General features: G+C 40.5%; 1 long non-coding RNA gene across 1 annotated transcript; it reads left to right on the top strand.

Moving 5' to 3' along the window:
* LOC119974195 lies at nt 1–15,499 on the top strand. Its single transcript, XR_005462484.1, has 2 exons — nt 1–831; nt 9,815–15,499. It is a non-coding gene; the product is annotated as an uncharacterized LOC119974195 (long non-coding RNA).
* Nucleotides 15,500–22,360: the final 6,861 nt, after the last annotated feature.

Raw genomic sequence — 22,360 nt, 5'->3', positions numbered from 1 at the left:
CCGCCATTTAAATGCATTTTATTTTTTTTTAAAGATGAGGAAAAGTATGAGATTTGGTAAATTGAATATTGTAACGGGTGCCAACCGGAGGAACCTATTTATAACACGAACTGGTTGCCACTTACTTCTCAGTTCTCTGATAACCAGTTAGATCTATTCAATTTGAGTTCCCTGTGATTTTGCCCTTCTTTTTCCACCCCCCTCTCTCTCTCACTACATTGCAACACGATGAATAGGGAAAGTGGTTCCCATTGTGTCCCGGTGATCTCAAAGTCATTGCAGTTTTTAAGCGGTGACTTGTGGCACTTTGATAACCGCCGGGAGCTGTCAGAGCAGCGGGCTTCTGAAAAATTTACAGTGCTAAATCGCAGCATATGCTGGAGAATTTGTCAAAATCTTGTACAGTATCTGGCTGCCACCTAGCGTATGGAGTGTCGCTGTAGAACTCCAGAGGAGAAAAGGCATTCAAAAGGATCGCGGCGCCTCCTCGCTCACAACGCGCCCTTTATACCCCGCAAAAAAACTTCTGCACCCTTAATGTGATTAATTCTTTAGGATTTTTCTCTAATTGACTCGGACGTTGCTGAGCGGGACTGCTGATCTCCGTCGCTTTGTGCTTTAAAAAAAAACAGATCTGCCTGGACGCTTGCTTTACTTAGGTGGTTGGCGTTGTCTGAAACAACCGACTGGTAACAGATTTTTTTTTAACTCTAAAGCGATTCTTCTAACGCAGTTAAAGCCAGATCGAAGCCGGCTGCTTCCTACTCCCACAAATAAATATGCTCCCCCCACCCCCAATCATCAGATGGCGTGGATCTAGATTAAAAGGTGGTGAGTACTAATTTCTAATACCCAGTTCAAATAGGAAAAAAAAATCTGTTGATTGTAGCAATGGCTATTTTCTTATTTGCCGCGAATCTGTGTTTTTTTTTCAAAAGTTTAAAAAAATAAGCGCACCAGGGATACCTAGTATTGTAAATCAAAGCACTATTAGACAGCAATTTAGCAATGAGTGGGGAGGTGTGTGGCGGGGGGGGGGGGGGGGGGGGGGGGGACAAATCTAATTCATTAAAAAACAGGAGCAAAGTGGCTTTGGGAATCTATGCACACAACGGTAACCCGCCTCAGGAAGGTTCGAAGTCCCCCTTTATTTCTAAGTTGGCAAATTCGTATTATTCCTGCTCCTTCTGTTGTCTAATGCTAATATTACACAGTGGGGCGATACTGCGACCCAATCGCAGTGCGACTGAATGTCCGACGGACGATATGTTACATTGGGAGACATATAGACAACGACCCGGATCCCGAAAGGCTGTGCACCACATTATCAAAATAACATGAGCAAAAAACACAAGCCTGATTTAAAGTCATTTCAGAATAACAATCTAAAATGAGCTGAAGCCAACATTTAATTGTTTGAACGGACATTGAATATGCTCCGAGGCAGAGCATGTGTTGAAGTTCAAAGCCTGCTTGGTGTCAAAATAATATAGATTAATTAATAAATACAGGTGTTTAAGAACGATTCTGTATTGCGCAAGGAAAGCGAATCTTCCCTCGGCTAAGTAAAACATATTTATTAAAACATACCAAACATCATTGCTTGCAATTGTCTTTGTTCGGTGTCCGAAATTATTTGCGTCGTGATGGGTTCGAGACTCCTCTCTGGACACAGGAAGTTGTGAATCTTGGCGGAACTGAGTTGCAAACTACTGAGTGAGATGAATCTCTTTTTTTTCTCTCTGGCAGGTGAACTGAAGGAGGGTTTGTCTCCTCCTCACCTGATCTATTTGTCTATTGAAGACAATCATTCATTTCATCGACCGTCATATGTTTGCTCGACCGATAGTGTAAACTGATAAAAAAAAGGCTAGCCTTTGGCGAGAAGCGAGAGGGGCTCTCCATGCATATTCAGAAAGCAGGGAAGTACTTTCGATTTTGCAATTTAACTTTCGCCCCATCTCTCGGTAAACTTCTTACGGGATTGACGTTACCGCCGAGATGCAGGAAGTGCCAGCCGCGCAAACACCCCAAAACGACGAGCTCTCTGCAACTTTTGACTCTTTTCCTGCAATCAGTTCCACGGCTTTCACTAAAATTCCCCAATAAATCTTGCCTCTCTTTTAAAGGCGACGACCTTGGAAAGCCATGAAAACAGCAAATAGTTCAGAACTCGTGCATATAGTCTAAAACCAGATCTGCTTTGCCCCTGAGTTAGTTAAACATGGTAAGAGAGAGAGAGGGATGATAATTGAATCAGAACCTTTTCACCCCCATCCCCAAATAGTGTCAGATGTGTGTGCTTTCTGGAGTTTGGAAAACTTCTCTGTTGTCAAAGCTCATTTGTTTCTTCTATAAACTTGCTTATTCTCAGAATATGAAGGTGATGATTCCCACCAACGCTTAAACCACCCCGCCTTTACCCCATCAGCCCGTCTAAGAGCTAAGATTACTTTGAGGTTTTTTGAGACGAATTGTTGATTATAGAACGTGGGTTTGTAGCCAGTGGAAAATTATCGGCGCGGTATCCGAGAGGGTATCTGTAGCTTGCGGAGAATCCCCCCAGCCTCAGGCCTTTGTCTCGGCAGAGTTGAGAGGGGATTGTGTGTGAATCGTGTGAAAAGGACGGCCAGGGTCGCTTCAGATCGATTTTTATTTGTCCGCTCTGTCTTTTCGGATCAGCGCCCTTCAATGGTCACATAGGCGCTCTTTCAAGAGAAAAATCTTGTGCAACATTTCTAGCCTGATTACAGCTAAATACTGCTCACTGTCCGGATTCTAGGGTAGGAATCTGCTGCAATTAAATCATTAAGTACATGTGCACTTCCAAATCTTGCCAGTATTAGCCGCTCCACTACTTTTCCATACAGCCATTTCTAATAGCACAATAGGTGAGAGAACCTAAACATGGTATAGACGTTTTCTACTAACACTATAGGTATATATATGTATTAAAACAAACCCGTTTGTGCAGCACTATTTCTTGATGCTTTTGTGTTTTCTAACTACAAATAATGCCTCAGCGAGGGAGAACCATTTAAAGTGCATTTGAACATAAGCCATGCCCATATGTGGAACCCTATTTTAATTGGCAAAGATGCAAAAAAGAAACTAACTGGATATTTTATATGTGTTTAATGTCTGCAGACCCCCCCCCCCCCATCCCCACGCCCCGCTGCCAGATATCACCCATGCAGTTTCTCAAAAGGCTTGATGTGGTTAAATTGTGAAGATGCCGCTCGTCAAGTGAATAGCTACGCAAAGCTAAAATTTGTTAAATTCGAAAAAGAAAACCTTTTCCTTTTGGTTTCAATTATTTTAAACATCACATTGAAAAGTACATTTGAAAGTTGACTGGGGGCGAAGTCCAGTGGTGTCTGCTTGACGTGTAACTGAGCAAATAACGTGGCGACTTAATTAAGAAGGAATAGATGAGACTTAAAGATCAAAATGCAATGCTGGCACTCTGGTCTTGCCAGTAAATATTTTGCAATGAAAGTTAACACTGCAGGGTCGCATCTCAAAAATAAAATGTCTCCTTGATTTCAAACTTCACCTTTAGCTAGCGTGCCCAGTCAAACGATGGCCCATCTGCGGAAGTTACTGCGGTTTAAGGCAAGAAAAAAAAATAGAATGAATACCGTTTTAAAAGACCAGACCTAAGAATGTATGGCATTGTTGGAGAGAAGCACGATTCAAGCATTGCCGGGTTGTCTTGTGAACGCAGGGCCACCGCCTCATTTCAGGTTAGCGCCAATACTTGTGCTGGATAAAACTATTAAGCAGTTATGTGCACTCTCGCCTTAATAAGAGTCACTCCGTTTTATGAATGGAAAGTTGATAACAAGACAACTAGCTTATTAACAATCGCGTCGCATTAAAGGGATACTGGGCGTGACTCAGAGGTTGAGTCAAGAAGAAATTGATCTTAACAGAAGAGCAGGAACAGAGAGAGAGAGAGAGAGAGAGAAACGTGAAGGGCTAGAAAGGTATACCTTGGAGACAGCAGTTGTCTACATATTACAGCACGCCTCCTATTGGGTCCTGTATCGATTGGGAGGGAAGCTGAAGATGTCACCAGACCAAATATTTACTGATCACACACAAATAACACGGGCATATCGATTGTGTTTTTTTTGCTGGTGAGCAGAGAGCAAAGGGGTAAATCATTGTGTGTAAAGAGAGAGAGGTTTTAAAGGCATGTTTAAGATGCTGGGATAACCGGATAAAAAAAGAGGTGCGAAAATCGATAGACACTGATTAGGAGGTGATTTCTGACAGTGGGGAAAGTGCTATGTTAAGGATAAAAAAAAGCAGGCTGTCATAGAAAATTATGGGAAAGGAGCAGAGGGAGCGAGCGAGGACAAGAGATACTCGTGTTAGCTTTAGTGCAGTGAACAGCATTTGCCATTTGGCTGAAGTGTAAATACTAAAAAAAGAAAGAGTGCGAAGAAGATGGGCGGTACATCCCTCCTTTATGAAGATCCTATATCTATGCATTCCAATGCATATACAGAGATGAATACTAGGTGTCACAACATCGATGTAAATAGATAAGCTTTAAAAACAGCAGGATGCCGAAGCAAAGCTGCACGTTAACATTTTAAACAAATGAAGCTTCTATCTATATTTAGCTATAAAGCTGCACAGAAGCGAAAAGGCAAACTGCATCCCGAGGTATCTGGGAAAGTCTAATTAGCGATTTGTAGAGTGTCATCTCCTGTTTTGCACTCCCTGGAGATAAACTGAGAGCTGCAGGTGGAGAGGATGATAGTGATAGAGAGAGAGAGAGAGAGACGATGCATTCACCGTCACCTTCCAGCCAGAATCCCGCACTGCAAGCTCAAGATGGGCGCCTCTGACCCCCAGGCCTCCCGGTGCTGCCCTGATTAACCCATCCCGGCCCAAGATATAGCAAAGGTTAACCAGGCTAATGAACACGTAAAACAAATCTGATGGAGTTTGAAGGCGAGGCTAGAAGCGTTAGAGCGGACGGGAGTTCTATTGGAAACTCATTGGTGTTTCGTTGGCTGGAGAGTAGCGAAATTGGTATAGTTCTCTTGTGACAAGCTTCTCTGGATATGGTCTGATGGGAGAATATGAGAAAATAGGTGATTAAATTAGTCTAATGTAAAACTGGTTAGAGATCAGGGACTATCAGAATTTCAGAAATAGTTTATAGTATTGGAGTTCTGGTGAAATTGCAGGTTATGAATTCTGCTGATTTTTGGCCTGGCTGATTTTGTAATCAGCGTTTGTACAAGGGATTCCTCTCGCCTTTCCCTACACGTTGCCCCGATTCAAATTAAGAATCCGCACATTTTTCCGACCCAACATACCAATGGAAATTGGCAGCACATGTAGATGTCTCACTTCAAGTCAATTTCGAATGCCTTCAGCCGACCCAACTTACGACGTACTTTGCACTCGCTTATGTTACACGATTAATGATGCTGAAAGGTAGCACGGCAATGGGATCGATAGCTACAGACCCCAGAAACAAACAATAAACAAGAGCTGTCAACAGGAGGTGTCAGAAAGATTATTTGAGGCGGAAAAAGTGAAAGTTTGGTTAGCAAGTGATGGATATCGTGAGGACTGAGTGCAGTGTTAGGAAGTGGAGAGCAAATAGAATTTAATAAAGGCACTTGTGTCGTGAATGCGTGTCCAGCCTGTTCTTGTCTGGACAATGGAAGCAAACATATTTATTTGGAGCTAAGAGAATTCAACTTTTCTTCAAACAAAAAAAACTACTACGAAAAAGCTGTTTTGCTTTTTAAAAAAAACTTTGGTACTAGCTTGCAGACTGCTGCAGACACGATTTGTGTTACCGATGTAAACCAATTTGTCACTGTCCGCTTTAATTATTGGGGAAACGCCAGGGTTCTACAACCTTTCCTCTTAATATATTGTTTAAAGGCGTCCCCCGATACCCTTTTTCTCAACGTAACTTCACACATCCCTTGAATTCGGAGATCTCTCCGCGCAACATTTCCTGAGCCCAAGTTTGTTCTCAAACGTCAATGAAGTATTGCAGCAAATGATTAGCCTCTCCCTACCCCCTCACCCGCCTCCCAACCCCCCAGACCACAACCACCCCAAACTCAATAAGATCACTGTGATACAGATGCGAAATTAGCTTTGCAAAGCTCCACGCCCCCAACAACCCCCCCCCCCCCGCCCCCATTCCTATTTATTAGTCAATCGATAGGAGTTTCCCTTGTTTGCAACTGGTTCCAATTCATGTTTAAGATAACTGAGCCCTTTATGGCTTATGTTGAAATATGACTAAACCAGGCTTATTTTTATGTGCCAGGGTGGATACCAACCGCTTCATTTTAAAAAAATACTTCAATTTTACTAATAATTAACGGTCCTGGGATAGTGTCATTAAAAAAAAAGAAACAAAGTACCATATTGTTTACACAAGGTGTGGGGAGCACACATTTCACCTACTGTCTATCAGCTTCGTCTTCCTCTGCGGACAGTCAATTCAGTGTTACATTAATCACCGACTTGGATGCTGCTTTAACTTTTTGGGGTTTCATTTATTGTTCTTCCCACTTCTTCCACAAACACTTTGTTGTTCATTTAAAGGTGCAGGTTACATGCCCCCCCCCCCCCCCCCCCCCCCCCCCCCTCTCTCCTTTCCCCTTCTCTATCTGTCTCTGTGCCCTCAGGGACAATCTGAGAACATGCAGCCAGTAGATTGCTTTCAGAGGCTGGCTCTGGGATGATGGATTGCCATGTCAATTTAACCGGCGAAGGATTAATTTGTTTCAATGATTTCTCTTTAGGCAGAACGCCAGCATTTTTCTATCTCTTCCTCCCCCCCCCCCCCCCCCTTCCCTCTCCTCTTTACAACCAAAGTAGATGTAGTTTGTAAGGGTGATAATAGTAAGAGATAAGTTTGACTCTGCCGTGGCGTGACATTGCAATAGGGTTACACAGTGATTTTCTATCTCCGTAAAATGACTGCTAGCCAGCTATCTGATCAGAACTTTACATTCAAATGTATTATGTCTATGGGTGCTTGTTTATAATGCAGCACAAAGGAGTTTGAGTAAACCACCTTTTCCGAACACTATTTAAATGCCAAATGCAAAATCAATCGTTTTAAAGTTTGGTGCATGTTTTTTATGCTCAACTTATTTTCGAAGAAGTATTTAAACGGAGGACATTTTTGGCATTACGTAACATAGCGCGAGCAAACCGGAACATTATACTGATACAGACAAATTTATCAAGCCCCAACTCTGTTCTCTTAAAAGATAATGGTCTAGATGCCCTGCTATCTGATATAACTGGCTCGCAGCAAGCTCTCCCCACCCACAGTAGAGCGCGCCCCCCTCCTCCCTAACGCAAGCAACTTAATTGCTTGAGTCCACTGCGCAAAAATGACTTGCTGAAATCTTGTTTCCTTCCTAATTATTCCAGCTAATAAGTTGGTAGACCTGCTGCTCAAAAACGGACTAGTTGATCAATAAAACTCCATAGTGCATAAGAGCTAAGTTTTGCTTCTGCACTTTCAATAATGGTGTATACATCAAGTGGCCTCGCTTGAAGAGTTCCCCCTCCCTCCCTCCTGTGACTGACATTTATATTACACGTAACATTTCCGTGCAAGATATTAAAGTATTGATCAATTCGAATTAAATAGATTTGGCATTCGATTTTATTTATGCTCTTCCTGGAACCGTACAGGCGGAGTAGCTCAAGCTGGAAGCTCCCTTCTGCCCTTCTAGATGACAATTTAGATGTTAGCAGATCACATGGGCGCAAATAGCTGTAGACTCCTATCGAAAACTTGGTGAAGAAGATTAATAGGACTCGTCAGAGCTATGAAAGCACAGCTTTGCAGCAAATTTATGCTCCAGGAAGATAAATTGCTGATGAAGATTTTAGTTATCAAACATCTCCAGTCCTCGGATACTAGATTTAATTAGTATTTTCTTCCTCTCCAAAATCTGAAATTATGTTGTGTCAAAATCAGCTTGGTAAGATAATTAAAGCATGTCTGTTTCAAACGTTGCTCCTTCTGACTACTTCTTTCGGGCAAACCTTGCATTTATGTCCAATGGGTAAACTGCCTCCCCCCTTTCTTCGTTGCTTTATTTGAAATATTATGCTTACCCTTTAATTCTCAGCCAGCATTATTCAAATCGCTGATTTATGATCAATAGCAGCCGACAGAAATGTGTGTATTATTTAACTACCTCCTTCTTCAGTGATGGAAATAGCTGTAAGGAGAAAATATAACATATCCTTCATGCCAGGAGTTTAGGGGCCACAATAGAAGCTGGCGGTAAAGTGTGTAATAGAATAATAACTTTGCATATTCATTGTAAGATTCGATGCTTTCACAGAAGTGTCTCGCACCTGACACGCAGCTCCTCCATCACAGCGGTTCACTGGAGTACCTGCCTCAGAAGTTGCAGTGCAGGCCCGGATTACATTTCCTGAACTTTAAACATTTTGATATTGCAAGACAATTAGAATGGCCAGTGTGTGTGTGTGGGGGGTGGGGGGGGGGGGGGGGGGGGCAGGTCGCTCCTGGTGTAAATCAGTGGGAGAATATGTCACTTGCGAGAAAAATGAAAATAAGTTATTTTTAATGTACTTGTGTTGTGAATCGAGCAAACAGAATTGATCCCCTGATAGATAGTCAACTGGGTCTGAGGTCCATTGGAAATTGTTGCTTTAAAGTCTACTTGTCTTGTCTTCCAACTTTGCAGCAACCTCCATAACTGTTGACTTAGGCAAGTGATTAGAACAGAGATGAAAAAAATAAACATGCAAAGTTAAACTGTAATTAAATTTAACGCTTCATTTCACCTCGAAACATATTTGCGCCTTTCACATACTCCGATTGGGCACAAATAAAAACAATTGTATCTCATTAAAATGGGAAATGTGATATATTATGAGAATGTGAAGCTTTATATATTAATATAAATCATTGAATAAATGCAATTTGTATCACCAAGGGTTTGGCACAGAATGCAATATAGCAGAGGAGGATTACTTAACAGTACAGTACTCGAATTCATTAGACACAAATTTGGGACTTCGCTGCGAATTGAGCATTGAATGCAGCTTTTTTTTCTCCAACGTGTTGACACAAATATTATTTTGGCCATGGTTCATTTAAAGCTGGAACATACATCTTTTCTCTCTACCAATAATTTCGAGACTCTATTATCGACAACGCTGGAAAGAAGCGAATACATTTGGCAAGAGGGATGTTTTAGCTTTATTAAAATATTTTTTAAAATGTCACATATCCTTCATAGAACATGCTTGCGTCGCAGTATCAGACCAACCTCTTTGGCTCACAGTGCACTTGGACTTCAGTTGAAATGAAATGTAAAATGTTACCAGAAGCAAATGCAATAACAATATTTTGATTTAAAATGACATGTTTTAAAGCATTGTTATATTTAAGGTAGAGGACAATCCCTTATATTCGGTTTCTTTAAAGATAATCGGCTGTCAATTTTCAACACACTTCAAATTAACACTGTGCACGAGTTGCAAATTGTAAAATGTGCTGCTAAATTGTTGAATTGAAATTATGGATCCTAAAGTCACCTTTTGATCCAGACCCTTTATGTTTAACAGGTGCATCCTTAGATCTATCCATACTTAGATCTATGAGTTGCCCAAGGGTTGGCAAAAAACGCAAGATGTATTTTCTGTAGCTTTGTCGGAATGAAACCATTTATTTATCTTCACAGTTATCCTATTAATGAGCTATTATATTCTGAGATGATGAAATCGGCTGCAAAATAAATATTTCTTTATTTCTTTTCAGGATGATGTGCCCGATTTCCCCGAAGAAGAGCAACCATTCTAAACTGCATCATGCCGGGTTAAAAGGCCAACTGCATTTTCCTTGAAATCCCAGTTTTAATCTAATTAATTAAATCTGACTGTCGTTTGATTATTTCAGGAGCCTAACAACGTATTTCCAGCACTTCAACGATCGACTTCCTGACCCATCTCCGAGTCTCTGACCAACTTGAGTCAATTTGGATACAGCAATGAAACTGGTCGTAGTCCATAAACTGACCCACTTTCTCACATGAAGCATTAGAGAATATCGCACCTGTGATATTTATTTCCATTCTTATCGAGGCAAGGTGGGGTCATTGTCAAACTGTCACTAGAGGCAGAAGATTCAATATGTTCTCCTCTTAAATTGTTGAACTTCAGTTCGGAAATTTCACTCATGGGATAATCTAATTATTATGCAATCCTTTTTACATTTAAAAGTCACGCGTCTAACCGCAGGTGTTATAGCCATGCTGAATTTAAACTGGTTTAACATGTCCCCATTCATCGACCGAATTACAAGCCTAATGCATCCCTGGCCATACCTCATCTGCAAAACCAATGAATGTTAACTTTGCAGTTGAATTTCCCATATGAATTAATGTGCAAATGTTTATTTACATTCAGTGTGCAATGAAGGGGATGATAGTAGTCAAATATTAATTGGTAAGAAAAGTCAAAACAAAGCATGAATTATGAAATAGTTCAATTACTTGTAACTCTGCACCTTTATAGTCTGCAATGTTGTTTGGATAATAATGCAGCACCTTCTGCAAAAAAAAGTAATGATTTAATTTCAAACAGTAATCCTTCCTGTTAAAAGTCTGTTGTGCAGGAGCCAAGTGTAAAATAACATATATATGAGCAAAGTTTGATCGTAACCAAATCAGAAGATGCTGAGCTCCATTGTTGTGCCATATTTGGACAGTATAATTCAGCCTGGGACCAGCAGCAGGTGCTCAGAAGAAAGTCTGTTCTGTGTGACTGCTGACCATAATACTGTAACACTTTGATTTAAGTTGCACATCTTACACTTTGCAGTTTTAAATACCGTTGAAGACGAACAAGTCAATAATCAGGCTGCTCTTCGTGAGTGTTTATGCTGGAATTCCATGAGGAGCAAAGCTAAGTGAAGAAATATCAATTGATATTTCATTGAAAAAAAAATCCTTGTTCATGGTATAATCAGTCTTTAAAATGTTACTTTCAGCACACCTTATTCCTTCTGAGATTTCTTATGCCAAGGAACATTTCAAAATATTCAGAAACCTATGTGACTTTGCTATTCAATATACATTAACAAAAATAATTGACCTTGAACAGTTTTCTAAAAAATAGGAATAGCTTTATTTCAACAAGTTTAAACAAGTTTCAATTTCTATAGATCAGTGAAAATCTTTTAAAATTTCTCAATGAAAAGACAATGAGAAATTTAACACATCAACATATATACGTTCGCATGGGTGCAGCATGGTGGCACAGTGGTTAGCACTGTTGCCTACGGTGCTGAGGATCCGAATTTGATCCCAGCCCGGGGTCACTGTCTGCATGGAGTTTGTACATTCTCCCTGCGCCTGCGTGTGTTTCACCCCCACAACCCAAAGATGTGCAGGGTAAGTGGATTGGCCATGCTAAATTACCCCTTAATTGTAAAAGAAATGATTGGGTACTCTAAATTTATTTTTAAAAAATATCTATACCTTGGCATATTGAGGAATGCAAATAGATGCCATTATTATTGGAGAAGGAAAAAGTAAATATCAAAGAAAACGTTTGGACTTTAAATGCAAATAACATTTTATGTTCAGCATTGACTTCAATCCAGCTGTATCTGTTTGTTCATTTTACTAGCTACTTCAATATATTTTTCCAGGACTTCTTGTTGTCCCTCAGTTTGTTTAACATAGCATTCATCTGTTTTTGACTCTTTGTGCACCTTGGGATCATCAAATGATATGTCTCAGACATATTCATCTTTGAATTTACTTTTGACCTCAGTCCTAGTTCCCTCTCTTATTTTTAATGCAGACATTTACAATGTCCATCACCCCAAAGTAATGGTCATCACATTCACTATGGTAACAACCTCAAAGGAGGCCCCTGGGAAATGTTCCAAAATACACTCCCTAGTTATTTTCTGACCATAAAATCCCTAAATTGCAGAATGAGACCATTCAGCCCATCGAGTCAGCACTGGCCCTCTAAAAGTGCACCCGACCTAGGCCCAATACCCCACCCTATCTCGCCAACCCCACCGAGGGGCAATTTAGCGTAGCCAATCCACCTAACCTGTACATCTTTGGACTGTGGGAGGAAACTGGAGCACCTGGAGGAAACCCACGCAGACATGGGAAGAATGTGCAATCCACACACAGTCACCTGAGGTTAGAATCAAACTCGGGTCTCTGGCGTTGTGAGGCAGCAGTGCAAACCATTGCACCCCCGTGCTGCCGATGAATGAAACATTTTAGAAAATTGAGCAATTTTCCATCTCGGGACTCAGCGTCAGCACCAATTCTCAATGTGTTGTGATAAAGAATATAGCTGTCTGCACTCTTTTCAAACATGTGCTTTAGGACTCAGTTTAGAAGAGCACTTACGATTACACTACTGTGATGTATTCCCACTTTCTACAGTATCTATGCCTTGACCTCGCTAAAGAACTTTATAGCTATTGTACTAAATTTTGACTGTTTTAATTTGTGTGTCTATGTCCACTCAGAAATAGGCTAAACAAAATTTTACACAGTACATTCTCAACAACAACAATATGCCTGATATGGTGCCTTGAAAGTACCAAACATCCGAAAGCACTCTGGAGGGATACAATCAGATAAAATTAGTGCCAAATCATATAGTCATATTAGGGTAAGTGGCCAAAAGCTTGGCAAATTTTAAAGGAGGTCAGTGAGAGGTGGTGAGGCTGTGGAGGTTCAGGGAGAGAATTCCAGCATTTAGTACCTATGCGGTTAGAGACACTGCTGCTGATGATGGCGAACAATGACTTGTTAACATTAGATCACAATTAGTACTTAAAATGAAAAATAACCAACTCCATCACTTTACCTTACAGTACTCGTCAACACTGGAGGTAGCAAATTATCATTGAATGTTAAAATGCAAAGTGCGCTATTAAGGATAGCAACAGTAAACTGCCAGAGGAGAGAAAGCACAAGGCATTATTTACTATATTCCTGTTTTAGGTTGTCAGATTACTGCTGTAGTCTTCAAACAGTAAAGATAGAGAATAAACATCAGTTAACCATCATGCCTTTAAGCAATTAAATTTTCATATGCAATTGCCTACACGACTGAGATATTTCAAAAAAACAACGTGATAATGTATTGAGTCTGAAGGGCTTGTTTGGCAAATGTTCCAGACAATTTGAGTTCTAACACAAACAAACTAATTTGATTGTTTAAGGGTATTAGATGCTGGCTTATTTAAACCTCCTGCAGTTCTTTTGCTTTATGAGCACTGGATTCCTTTGTAGCTTGGAACTTTCAAGCTATGTTGGATGGATATTGTATTGTGAAACTGCAATCAAAATATTTAGTTAACAAAGACTTGACTGTATGTTAACAGGTTTCCAGTACCATGCATTTTCAAAATGGTCACATTTTTAGTATTCAGCAAGATCCACAAAACACAAGACCTAATCAGGGTAAGAGAGGAAGTTAAAAGTATCATGCAAAGCTCAAAACACAATCAGATCAAGCTATGAGTATGAAAATATGACTTCTTATTCCATGCTCATTGTCACAGAAAATTGGAAGCCATGGGAATAACATCTCCCTCCTTTGAACTAGCCAGCAACACCCCAGTGCATTTGAAATTAATGTCATACTGCATTATCGTACACCTTTACGGGAAACATATGTGGTAAAGGCAGATAAACATGCATTCTCTGCATGTTCCACTACACAAATTGCTTTGGGCTACAGTGCTTTTTCATTCACAATATTTCAAATTGAACATTCTTTTGCTGTTGGTTGCCAGTTGTCTATTTTGCAGAAGCTGCTGTTTTGATGCAGCATTGATTTACTTTCCTGCATTAAACTGAAAATGTTAAAAAATGAATGTATACAGATGGGAACTCATGACCTGGTAAAGAATTTGTCTTCATAAGTATAATGGACAAAATGGTTTAGATAATATGTTTTAAGCCACAGCTAAATCATTTGTGGTTTCCTTAGTTCTTAACTATATATCTTAGCAATTCATGTACAGATCACAGACTCAGCCAGCTTGGCTATATCCTGAATCAAACATAAATCCTTATTTGTGGTCAAAAGTAAGTTTTCATAACACGAATTGGTAGCTTAAAAAAAATATGATGCAGAAAAGTAGTTCTCTCTTGGTTTACATTTTCCTCTCTCAGGTTTTGTCACACAATGCTGGACACAATAGAAGTTACCAGGAAACAAAAATATTTTCACAAGTATTCAAAAGATATGAAAGATTGTTTGAGCTTGTAGATCTAATTGGAAGCAGCTCCATTCTAATGAGGACTGCGGGGATTCAGAACCACTGGTCACTGGTGCAAATATTCTAGAATGTATGCCCGTTGGTACTTCCAGACAAGTTTCAGAAAAACCTTAGCTTGCACCAGAATTACATTTTACAAAATAATCAATATTTAATGCAAAATATGAATATGATTATGTCAGTGTATGTATAAGTAAATTGTGCCTCTTGCACTTATCTGGAACCAGAAAATTAATTCATTAGATATTCTGCAGATTTTTCATTAGACTAACATTACTTGAATTTGTTTGAGTGTTTATTTTCACAGGTTTAAATTGAACCAAATAAGTTCTTTGGACCTTTCCTGTCTCTCGGGTTCTTAACCATCCTGGATTGCCCTGGAGTCTTCAGGAATGAAATATTCATCTCCATGAATCTAGGGAGAAAGAACCATTGAAGTGTGAAAAACGTGTGCATTTTTCACTTTTGTTTATTAGCTAGAAAAGGACTTATTTTTCAAGAAAGCTGTTTAACTGAGTGGGATGGTTAAAGGCAAGAGATTATGCGATGAATCCTTCAGGAATATAGCAACCAGAATTGGCAAACCTACTTGTCTCTGTGCATTCGTATGTCATTACTTCTCTGGTTTAGCTATTATGTTGATGGTGAAAGTCTTAATCCAGGAACAAAAACATGGAGAAAAAGTGTTGATGTTTCTTTATTTCTTTCTGAAATATAATTTGGATGGATGGCTGGGTAACACCAAGCAACGCAGAATTCGTAAATGCGGTTCGGAAAGTTGATCAAGAAACACCAGTAAATAAGTGGACAAAAAAAGTGTATGTGCCGGTAGTCAATGTAAGACAGCATTTGGGATCAATTAACCAAATGGAATGTTCAAGTTTCTTGTTTACACATTCCTTCCCTTGATCTGTGGTTATAGCCACAGAACAGTCCAAGGTCTGAGGACAGAGACCAGCAAAGTCAGAATTCAGTATATCATCCCAATTTATAATGGGCTGTAAAATGGAAAGAAAGTATTAACTTCAAATAGCATTTAAGCTCTACCTAAAATAATTTATATGCTATAAAAACATTTTGAGAAGACGGTGCAATTATTAGAGCAACAGTTAAATTATATTTCTTATTAAACCTTAATTATGGAGGTTGTATGTCAAAAGTTTTCTCTTAACCTCAGATTTAGCTTAATCAAAAAGGATGAATATTTATTTTTTCTTAGAGTCCGAAGTGAAATGAAGTTGGTTGGTATTAATCCACACAAATTGACTGCAAGTCCACAACACAAACTGGTTATCAGGTTCCACATAATCGCTTTAATTTTTTGATTTGAAAGACTGTGACAACAAATTGTATAGGAGATGCAGAAAGCATGTTAATATTGAATGCGCATGTGCTTTCATACATGTTTGTGAGTGTGTGTGCATCTATGTGTGTTTGTGTCTGTATCTATGTGTGTGTGTGAGTGTGCACACATCTATGCACGTGTGCGTCTGTGTGTGTGCATGCATCTATATGTGTGGTGTGTGTGCAGGTGTGTGTACAGGTGTGTGTGCACATCTATGCACATGTGTGTCTGTATGTGTGCATACATCTATGTGTGTGCACATCTGTATCTATATGTGTGTGTGCATGCATGTATGTGTGTGTGTGTGTGCCTGTATCTATGTGTATGTGTGTGCCTCTGCATCTATGCATGTCTGTGCATATGAATTTCTGCGTGTGTGTGTGCAGCATCTATGTGTGTGTGTGTGTGCATGCATCTACGTGTGTGTGTGCATCTGTGTATAAGATCTAAGTGCACTGTCATAACAATACAGAAAGAGCTGCTAATTGCTAATTTAGTTCATTTTATATGTTTCTTGGCTGTGCTAGATGCTGTTAACATGTGCAAAGTGAAAACATTTCATTTCTGCAATACTGTCAATCCTCACATTGATGAACACAAAAGCAAGAAAACACAGAATTTTAGAATATCGAGTAATCTCTGCAATAAGATTTCGTACACAATTTAAGAATACATGGAGATGTATTTATGAGCTATCTCACTCACTGATAATATTTATGTTTACTGGAAGGAAAGCAAGTGTATTAAAATGAAAAGTCCTGTGGTTGTTGGTTGGTTGGGTGTTATTTGCTTTGTTGATTTTTCTTCTTGAAAATTGTTAAGATTATATCTGCCTTAATAAAATATTTTCAAAAATAAAATGAAAAGTCCTCCAGCACAAAAACTAGCACCTCTTTTAAACATCAATTTTCTATCATGTTAAAGAATATTTTAAAAAATAAAATTGATAACATTGAGGATCATTAGTAATGATATGTATTCACTGGTGGAATATTCAAAGAGCACATGCAATTGAAGAGATTTGTGGATGGATTCAGGTGTCTGCTTAAGTGAGACTATCCTTTATTTGAGGTTATTGATCATTCAAAGTCTTAGTCCAACAAGGTGAAAGGCATTATACATATGTTACAGAATAATTAAATAGCCAACAATTCAAGTACTGTAATCCCAGATCTTCAGTTCTACTGATAGCTGGCAGCTGAACACACCAAGGTAGATGCTCTATGAGACCCCTTGGAAGTCTCAACTCAATGGTTTGTGGGAATGTTCTGGGAAGCTGGAACTTCCAAAAAGCAATCCTCCTGCGCCCCACGACCCTCGGAAAAAGTCTTCTGCTTTGAGTTTGAGTTGGGGGCTTTAGACAGATCCAGGGTATTTACATGGATATCTACTCAGGAAATGTTACACAGAAAAAAACCGAGCCTAACACCTGGATAACTAAACAACTGACCTCTATAATCACTCACAATGCACCACACCTCCCCCCAAGCGACTGCCTCCCTGATTCACACCCCCTATCCAACCTGACTATGCTCCAACCAACTGATTGCACCCACTCCCGGCTCCCCTGACGTGACACACCTCTGACCTGACTAGCTTCCACCACCTGATAATTCCCGAGTCCCCGTCTCCCCCTGAACCAACCTGACTAGCCCCCAACCCAACCAATTTCCCCCTGGCCTGACGACCCCCAACCTACTAACACACACACACCCATCTGCCATCCTGCCTGCCAGACATGCCCATCACCCTGACACTCTACCCACCTACCACCCTGCACTCTTACCCACCTATCCCCTCATCCACCCTACCCCCTCACTCATTTATCTTACCCACGCAAGCCATTTTCCCATTTATTTCACCCGCCCTACTCCTTTACCCACCCTACCATCTTACCCACTTACCTTACACACTTACTTTCTGTAGCTGTTTGCAAAGCAGCTCTGGGACATTTAAGCCCTTTACTTACTGGAAACAGAAGCTTGTGTCATAACAAGGTATTGTAGCCTCTCTCCACTGCTCTGTCCAAAGTTTCCAGCACTGTGTCAGATGTAATGGATCCTCGATTGGAAAATCACTTAGAATAATCGGAGGCAGGCACTTGTGCATTTTGTTTTGTCTGATCAGGGTCAGAAATAGGGTTTGCAATCCTGATTGGAAGATGTGGGCCATGGAGTGTTTGCATCACATTTCTCTGACTGTTCTCAATGGTGCTGTTATATTTGTGTTATGTTGCAATATTAGCTTTTCCTTTTCCCCTGAAAGAATAAATTAATTGAAAATGTTTACTCATTGCATTTTCCCCCCCACAGGATTCAGTGCAGCCCATAGGTTTTTTCCTGTGCGCTTTCCAGATTGAAATTTGACATCAACTTTCAAACTTACTTCAACCCAATTTTAGAAGTTGGGAGGAAGGTCAATCATTCAATTTTGTGACATAAGAAATCCTCTGTTGTCAAGAGAACGGGTTCCGCAAGATTTACTTTTGCTGCATAAATGGTAGGAGATTAACAATTACACTTCAATAAATTATAGATTTCTATGATGCAGATACACTTGTGCAAGTTGCAATTATCCCTTTCTGGGAGCCATTGTACAAATTGAATTAAAACAATTGTATCACAGTGTTTTCTCTTATTCATTCATGTGATGTGGGAACTGCAGGCATGGGCAGCATTTGCCTACGCCTAACAAGCCTTGAGAAGGTGGTGGAAAGCCATTTTCTTGAACTGCTGCAGTCCATGTGGTGCAGGTACATTCACAGTGCTTGCAGGGAGGGATTTCAAAGATTTTGACCCAGCAACAATGAATGAACAGCGATATAGTTTCAAGTCAGGATGGTTTGTGACTGGTGCAACAGAAGAATCATATTCATGTGTCTCCAGCTCATCATGGTAGATCTGCTCAATAAAGGGGAGTAAAAACAGTATAAAAAAGATGCTTCTTGGAAGATGTTACTTAACCTCACAACGTGTTCAACTTAAATACAATATATGATGAGAGTGATAAATCCACTTCCTGTGCCGTGGCCAGAAAAAAATCAAATAAAATATCAGTAATTCATAGGAAAATATATGGCTCATAAGACTTAACCAAAAGGAAAATTTTCTGTTTCTGCGTGTACGTATTTCGAATTGAGTGAGCCACATCACTACCATTTCTTTGAATGGTAGCATTGGTGACACGGGATTGAAGTACCTGGAGAATTCAACATGCACGAGTGAGTAGGATTGAGTGAGGATAAGAGGGTGCAATGTCCCACATGGGAGCTATGGGGTGGGAATGATTATCTTCCCCGTGGTTCTCGCAGAGTACGAACTGGGGGAACTCAATTTAGCAATGTATAAAAGGTCGACTAGTGAGGCACCCACCAGGAAGAGACTGATAGGGATCTACCAAGAAGTGTATAGACCATAACTGTAAATAAATCCTTATTTTACTTGGTGTGGACTTCCCGTGTCCTTATTAATGAGAGTTAACAAAAATTCTGAGCGTTGTCTGGAAGCCGGCTCCAAACTGTCAACATCCAGTTTTTATTGTGGCAGGACACGGGGCAGGAAACCGACCTGTTCTCAGGAGTGCGTTGGCATTTTAAATGTGTTCATGAGCCTGGGAAACTTAGATTTCAGCAACTTTGCAGATGTATTCACAGACAGCCATGTTCCCGGGCCTTGGAAACCTGACAGCGGCAGTGAAGTGAGGACAACCTCAGGAAGAAGGCAAGCACCCCAACATGTTCCTCGTCGTTCAGGTGGAGCAGGCATGTCCCCTCCCTGCACCCCAATCTCCCCTATACGAGCTCCCACTTCCCCCACACCTGATGTCAAAAACCAAATCCACTCCTTCCCGAGCTGTTGATTGGCCCCCACTTCAGGATCGAGCCTAGCTAGCCCTTCACTCTCTTTAGAAGCTCTCCTTGCCTGACTGAAAGTCTTGCCTGCTAATCTGGCCTGCTTCTAAGTGGGGCACATGTCGGGGCCACAAGTTGGAAGGTGTGGAGTTAAAAATCAACAGTATGTGGGGAAACCTGATTTCCAGGGTTTTCATGCGCTACCAGGTGGAAGATAACGTGGACATGTATAAGGTAAGGCACACAGGAAGGGGAGACGGTCAACATGTATACCTTTTAAAAAAAGTTTTAGAGTACCCAATTATTTGTTTTTCCAATTACGGGGCAATTAATGTGGCCAATCCACCTAACCTGCACATCGTTGGGTTGTGGGGGTGAAACCCACGCAGACACAGGGAGAATGTGCAAACTCCACACGGACAGTGAACCAGGGCCGGGATTCGAACCCGGGTCCTCAGCGCCGTAGTCCAAGTGCTAACCACTGCGCCACGTGCTGGCCTTCAACAAGTAAACCTGATTAATGGTGTGAAATAGCTAAAGATAAAATAGATTTAGGACTATATCAGACTTTATATTAAATGTATACCCAATCAATGCAAACCAGCATTTGCTGCAGAGCCCAAAACATTGAATCACAATTCAAAGTAAATCATGATCAATCTGTACAGGTTCTGACCAAATCAGCTGTGAGCTGGTTTGGTTGCCGAGAAACACGGGAGACACTCAAGCATTGGAGGTGATAGATAGAAGACCAACAAAGTTAATCCCCACAATCTGGGTCTGCATTTCGAGGAAGGACTGGAGAGAACTGGAATCTTCAGCCGGCAGAGGTGGCAAACGAGTGGTGACCTTGCAGAGGTAAATACGATAGTAAATAATATGGAAAAAGTTAATCCAGTATACCACTTAAAGTGCAGGAGTAGAACAAAAGGCATGCAAATTCAAAGTAACAACATTAAATGGGAGATTCTTGTTCACACAGCAAGTGGGCAACACTTTGAATGAACTTCTGGGAAGGGTGTTGGAATTATTCAAGTAATGACTAAAGGCAACAATGGCAAAGTGTAGGGTTATTATAAATGGATGAATTAAGTTTCACCAAATGGCTTTTCTCATCAGAAAGTATATTGTGATAATGCAGGGCTCGATTTTCATGGATACTGAACCAATCTTATTTAAAGGTGCATTGTAATAAAATATATTCAATATATTATGAATGTGGGGTGCTTTAAAAACTCTACTGAAGAAAAATCAAAATTAAACTGTTTAGAAAACAGAAATATTATTAAAGTACTTTGAATTGCTTGGTAATTGGAACAGCCAATAATTTATGTGCTGAAGTCAAGTAGAATTTCAATGCCAGTTTAATAATGAGTAGCGAGGGACCTAAGGACTGATGTATAATGGACATGTACTGTGCAGTATGCAACAAAACTTGGATTCTTTTAATAATCCCCATTACATCTGTTGGTGCACAGTGGGCCAATCTGCCAGCATATTAAATCGCAGAACAGTATGACTTGAGATCAAACTCAAGTTCCTGCACACAATAACACCTGTGAATGTTTGCAAAGCTTTTTGAACTGAGGAAAGGTGTAGAGGTCGAAAGGGAAAATAGGTAGGAACAATGAACCCAAGGAAAAGACAGCACTCCTGCAGTGGGAATGCGCCACGTGAAAAATAAACCTATCAATTAAGTCACCAGTTGAGTTAATTCAAGAATAAAGATTTTTAACTTGAGTCCATGCAAGCCAAATCTCTGGCAGTGGGGTTTTATCGCAATGTATATACACACAATTGTGCAATTTCAAACCATGTAACGTTATGTGCTATAATGGGACCAGGGACCTGGGTTTGATTCCCAGCTTGGGTCACTCTCCGTGCGGAGTTTGCACATTCTCCCCATGTCTGCATCCGTTTTCTCCGGTGCTCTGGTTTCCTCTCACATTCCAAAGATGTGCGGGTTAGATGGATTGGCCATGCTGAAGGTTAATTGAGGTTACTGTGTTACGGGGATGGGGTGGAGGTGTGGGCTTCAGAGGGGTGCTCTTTCCAAGGGCCGGTGCAGATTCGATGGGCCAAATGGCCTCCTTCGGCACTATAAATTCTATGATTCTATGATTCTGTGAATTTCTTTCGAGATCATCTGACTTATTTACTTCATGGCAACACAATGCATTCCTATCACATGCTGTTTATGTGTCAAGATTTGTTACTGTCCGCATGGAGTGGAAAAAAACAGAATTTTGGCCTTTTTCTTGGGAGGAGATCACACACAAGCAGCATTGTTGTATTTTCATTTTTTGAAAATAAATTTAGAGTACCCAACTTTTTTTTTCCCAATTAAGGGGCAATGTAGTGTGGCCAATCCACTTAACCTGCACATCTTTGGGTTGTGGGGGTGTAACACACGCAGACACGGGGAGAATTTGCAAACTCCACATGGACAGTGACCCAGGGATGGGATTCGAACCCGGGTCCTCAGCGCCATCATCCCAGTGCTAACCACTGTGCCACTGTTGTATTTTCATGATATAATGACATGTTTGGATATAAATGATACCATTGTGTTATGTGTGACAAAAAGTGGCTACCTGAATCCTTTCAATCACAAGGCTGGCTCTTCTGATACCTGCTTTCCCACCTTTAGGATATTTGCAGAGTTGAGCAGAAACTTCAGTTGCTATCAGACACACTCACCCCTGAATTCTCCAAACGGGATACGTGTTTCTTCTCAAAGATGTATAATAGGAATGCAGGGTGCTGTTAGCAATCATGTCTTCTGCATACAATGAAACAATGGTAGGGGGTTGGCCCCATTTTGGGCCAGGTTTAGAGGCAA

The sequence above is a fragment of the Scyliorhinus canicula genome, chromosome 12 (assembly GCF_902713615.1).
Source record: "Scyliorhinus canicula chromosome 12, sScyCan1.1, whole genome shotgun sequence".
In the NCBI taxonomy this organism is placed as follows: domain Eukaryota; kingdom Metazoa; phylum Chordata; class Chondrichthyes; order Carcharhiniformes; family Scyliorhinidae; genus Scyliorhinus; species Scyliorhinus canicula.
Note: the sequence above shows the minus strand (reverse complement) of the source record. Positions and strands in the feature narration are given on the sequence as shown.